The sequence below is a fragment of the Meles meles genome, chromosome 4 (assembly GCF_922984935.1).
Source record: "Meles meles chromosome 4, mMelMel3.1 paternal haplotype, whole genome shotgun sequence".
Lineage (NCBI taxonomy): Eukaryota > Metazoa > Chordata > Mammalia > Carnivora > Mustelidae > Meles > Meles meles.
Window position 1 is genome coordinate 49310784 of NC_060069.1, and position 6000 is coordinate 49316783.

A 6000-nucleotide genomic window follows, 5' to 3' on the forward strand; every position below is an offset into this window, starting at 1 on the left:
GAATTTATTTCAGGTATGGAAGACCGGTGAAGCACTTGAAAAATCAATTTACTTCACCATATCAACAAAATGAAAAAGAAAAATCTGGTGACTCTATTAATTGGCATAGCAAAAACATTTTACAAAACTCAACATTAATTCATAATAAAAACAATAAGCATGTTTGTAATAGAGTGGAATTGCCTCAATCTGATAAAAAGTTATCTACCAAAATTTCTGCTATCATCATACCTGAGAAGGAAAGACTGAATATTTTACCTTTGATTGGAAATAAGGGATGCCTGGGTGGCTCAGTTAGTTAAGCATCCTGCTCTTGGATTCAGTTCAAGTTTTTATCTCATGGCTCCTGAGATGGAGCCTGGTGACTGGCTTAGCTGGTGTTTGGTTGGATGTTGGATATTCTCTCCCTCTGCCCCTTCCACCATTCTCTTTCTTTCTGTCAAATAAATAAGTAAGTCTTAAAAAAAAATTGGGAATAAGGTAGGGATGCCTGCTCTCACTACTTTTATTAAACTGGAAGTTCTAATCAGTGCAGTAGGGTGAGAAAAAGAAATAAAAGGCAAACTGATTGGAAGGGAAGAAATAAAATTGCCCCTATTTGCATATGACATGAATGCTTTGAAAATCTGAGAGGCTGCAAAAATATATACATATACTAAAAAAAAAAAAAAAAACAAACCTGCATGGAAATCAAACTTTAAAATGTAATACCATTTATAATTGATCCAAAGAAAATGTAGTTCTTAGGTATAAATCTGATAAAACATATTCAGGATTGTATCCTAAAAATTACAAAATGTTGATGAAAGAAATCAAGGAGAAACTTCACGGATTCATGATTCATCGATTTGCATTCATAGATTCCAGCACTCACCATTGTAAAGATGTCAGTTCTCTCTAATTTTTTTACAAGTTTAATGCAATCCTATAAAAAAAAATACATGTGTGTGTTGAAGACATTCTTGATGATTAGGTACTTTATATACTGTACCTGCACACAGAGATTGACATTTATATGTATTTATAGACATAAACTTTCATGATTTAATTCTATTAATCTCAATATATTTACCCTCCTTGCTATGTCCTAAAAATTATTTAATTAATTTTTTGCTAGTTTGAAAGTGTTAATGAAACATCATTCAGGATTAAGAAGACTGTAGATTTTGACTGATTTCCAATTTACTTACTGCATTTGAAAAAATGTTATTTGACAACATTTAATGCATATATTCTGAGATTTTTATTTAACAATAGTATAATTAACAAGTTGGGAGACAATGGTGAGCCCTGAGCACTTCTTTCGTTTTATTCCCAGCTTTTGATACTAAATCTTTTTAAATCTTTTTTTTTTTTTTTTTAAGATTTTATTTATTTATTTGACAGAGAGAGATCACAAGTAGACAGAGAGGCAGGCAGAGAGAGAGAGAGGGAAGCAGGCTCCCCGCTGAGCAGAGAGCCCGATGTGGGACTCGATCCCAGGACCCTGAGATCATGACCTGAGCCGAAGGCAGCGGCTTAACCCACTGAGCCACCCAGGCGCCCCCTTGATACTAAATCTTGAGGTCATCTTCATATGCTTTTTTCCCATGGATGTTAAAAACCTTTATTTTTAAATGTTTGGAATCACATCATTCTCTGTTGATCTTCAAAACTCACAGTGATTAAGGAATCTAGATCTCTGAAATAAAGTCCAAAATCAGCCAATTGCATTAAATAAAATCTAAATGTGACTTTCTTAGGACTATGTCTTTCTACTCAAACAAAGCTTTACTTCATTGTTTTTTTCTCTCTCTGTATCTGTTTTTGGTGGAATTTAAACTATTATCTGTTTCTTGGTTTAGATGAAAGAATGGCTCACATTTATCTAATTCAATTTATTTTTATAAGTGGTCTCAAATGAGGTAATCAGACATTGAAGCAACATAGAAAAGTTATTATCATAATAAATTTATGTGCATTACTTATCCTCTTTCTTTTTTTAAAAAGTCTTTATTTATTTATGAGAAAAAGAGAGACAGACAATGTGGGGTGGGGGAGGAGCAGAGGGAGAGAGACAGGCAGACTCCATGCTGAGCACCAGCCTATGTGGGGCTCCATCTCAGGACCCTGAGATCATGACCTGAGCTGAAACCAAGAGTCAGATGCCCAAGTGACTGAGCCACACAGACACCCCTGTTATCCTCTTTAAAGGTCTTTGAGGTCCTTAACTTACCTGCGAGGCCTCTCTGTTCTGAGACTCATGTTCTACTTTACACATCATTATCAGAGGATACTCTCACACTCAAAACAGTTCAAGAAAAAAAAAATAATTTATTGTTTCACATAACTGAAGTCCAGGGACCAACTTAGTCTTAGGAAAATTGAATAAAAAATACCATCAGAATTCTATTTTTTTAATATTTTATTTATTTGACAGACAGAGATCACAAGTAGGCTGAGAGGCAGGCAGAGAGAGAAGGAAGCAGGCTCCCTGCTGAGCAGAGAGCCTGATGCAGGGCTCAATCCCAGGACCCTGGGACCATGACCCGAGCCGAAAGCAGAGGTGCAACTCACTGAGCCACCCAGGCATCCCACCATCAGAATTCTAATTCTTCCCCTCCATTCTGATCTCCTGTGAGGCTCTCACACAGAGCAGACCCTGGAAGCCTCACACTTATATTCTATAGGATTGCAAGCCTCATGGAAAGAAGGATCCTCCCTCCAATAAATCCAGTTACATTTCATGGATTGAATGACAAACCTGGTGTGAGTCAATTGTTGATCCATATAGTCCATTTACCAAAGACGTGTGGTGTTCAATGGGATGTCCACCTAAATTTATAGGGGTGGGCGGCATTGGATTTTTTTTTCTTTTCTTTTCTTTTTTTTTTTTTTGTTTTTGTTTTTGTTTTTAATTTTTTTTTCCATTTTATTTATTTTTTCAGCGTAACAGTATTCATTCTTTTTGCACAACACCCAGTGCTCCATGCAAAACATGCCCTCCCCATTACCCACCACCTGTTCCCCCAACCTCCCACCCCTGACCCTTCAAAACCCTCAGGTTGTTTTTCAGAGTCCATAGTCTCTTATGGTTCGCCTCCCCTCCCCAATGTCCATAGCCCGCTCCCCCTCTCCCAATCCCACCTCCCTCCAGCAACCCCCAGTTTGTTTTGTGAGATTAAGAGTCATTTATGGTTTGTCTCCCTCCCAATCCCATCTTGTTTCATTTATTTTTGGGGGGTTTTTTTGTTTGTTTGTTTTTTTCTTAATGGAAATTGAGACTCAATTACTAGAAAATAGGAAATAGATGCTGGGCTGGCATAAATGATATCCATTGCAGCTTTGCAAACAATACATACCCAACATAAATACCTTACATGAAAGCAATTAAATAATAAAGGTGCAGACTGAATCAAAGAATGCTGTGGAGTTTATATTTAGAAGAGCATTGTTGGAGCTATGGTTCTGCCACTTTCAAACCCTGCAGACTTGAGTAAATGACAAGAGATCTGTGAACTTTTTAAAAGGAATAAACAAAATGTTTATAATCCACTAATGAGCTATTTGTGTAGAGAAAATCCAAAAGCATTTAAAAAATAAAATTAATAAAACTTTTAAAAACGTGTGTTGGAACTTGACCAATATAATAATAATAACCATAATTTTATGCTTTAACAAACAGTTCAACTTAACTTAAGAAGGTATATACCATCTAAAATAGTATCAAAATTATAAGGCGTTTAAGAATACTGCCCCCAGGGGCACCTGGGTGGCTCAGTGGGTTAAAGCCTCTGCCTTCAGCTCAGGTCATGATCCCAGGGTCCTGGGATCCAGCCCTGCATTGGGCTCTCTGCTCAGCGGGGAGCCTGCTTCCCTTCCTCTCTCTCTGCCTGCCTCTCTGCCTACTTGTGATCTCTGTCTGTCAAATAAATAAATAAGATCTTTAAGAAAAAAAAATAGAATATTGCCCCCCAAAATGTATAAGACCTCCATGCAAAAGAAATATAAAAAATTCAAATTATAATTTAATTTATATAGAGTAAGAGCACCTTTTTTCTGAGTATGGCTCTATAATTTTTAACAAATTTATGCAGTCATGCAACCAGTAACACAATCAAGATAGAGAACATTTGCTTCACTCCCCAAAATTCCCACATGCTTCTTCATTGTCCATTTACTTTCCCCACATCTAGCCCATGGTTATCACAGCTATCAAAAATTTTGTTTGTTTTTAATGTCTTTATAGTTTTGGATTTTCCAGAATATGATATCAATGGGATAATATAATTTGTGGATTTTTTATCAGTCTCTTCCACTTAGCTTCATACATATGCATTCATCCTTGATGTTGCATGCATCAACAATCCCTTCCATCTTACTGCTGAATAAAATTCCATTCCATAGTGTCTCATATTTAGTTTTTCCATTTAACAGTTGATTGACATTTGAGTTGTTTCTAGTTTTGGACAATTACCAGTAACAAACACTGCAATAAACTTTCCCATACAGATTTTTATTGCTGTTGTTGTTGTTTTATAAGCATATACTTCATTTCTTTATATCCAGGGGTGGGATTCCTGGGTCAAATAAGAGGTGTTTAACTTTATAAGAAATTATCAAACTGATTTCTAAAATATCTGTGCTGTTTTGCATTTCCACTATTAATGTCTAAACATTCCAATTTCTTCACATTCTTGCCAGTATTTGGTATTCTCAATGTTTCTATTTTTTTAGAGTTTCATATATATATATATATATATATATTTTTTTTTTTTTGACAGACAGAGATCACAAGTAGGCAGAGAGGCAGGCAGAGAGAGAGAGGGATGGAAGCAGGCTCCCTGCTGAACGGAGAGTCCAACGTGGGGCTCAATCCCAGGACCCTGAGATCATGACCTGAGCTGAAGGCAGAGGCTTTAACCCACTGAGCCACCCAGGTGCCCCTAGAGTTTCATATTTTTTAATATTTATAATTTTTAAAAAGTTTATAATTTTAAGTTTGATATTTATTTTTAACACCATTTCAAGTTAATTCATCTTTGTGTGGTGCAAGGTGGAATTGAGAAGAGTTTTATATTAGAATATCCAAGAGTTGCAGCACTATTTGCCTAAATGACTATTCGTTCCCCATTGAACTGTGTTCATGTTTCTAGTGAAATTCAGTTAACCATATATGTGTAAGTCTATCTCTGGGCTCTTTATTATTATTTTATAGATGTATCTTTAAGACAATACCACACTGTGGCAGATTAAAAAGAATAAATAATGTTGATATAAAAATATATATACAACCATTATATATAACTATATAAATATTTAAGTTATTTTGTTCATTTAATACTTACAAAGTTTATACTGTTCATATAATTATACTTAGTAATTATACATATGCCAACAATAATATAAATCCATTTAAACATACATGGAGTATTTATTATTCTATTTTTACTAGGCCAAAGAAATTCTTTTAAAAATTTCCAAACCCTTGATAGCAGACAAAACACCTCCTGTGATCAGTGATCAAAAATAAAAATGGAAACTTAGAAGCCTAAAAATTTGAATCAGGATGCTAGGGAAAACACACACACACACACACACACACACACACAGATTATGCCTAAAGTACATAGAGGAGAAAACAGTAAAAATAAAAGCACAAATTAATAAAATACAATTGTATAATATTTCTTGTACTATTACAGAGAAGCAGAAAAGGGGAATCTGTGTGGCTAATTTTATGTGACCGATAAAACTATAATATTGTATTCTATAAAAATGCAAATTTAGGTAATAAAAGTACAACAACACTGGCCGGAAAGGACTTCAAATATATCAAATTTTATCATGGTGGTTACTCTAGGAGAGACAGGGAGAGAGATAAATGATACTGGGCTGGAGAACAAAAGAGATTTTGAATTTATCTGTAGTAATATCTTTCTTTTTTTTAAATTTTTATTTCTTATTTTTTATAAACATATAAAGTAATATTTCTTTAATTAAAAATATGTGTATGTGTTT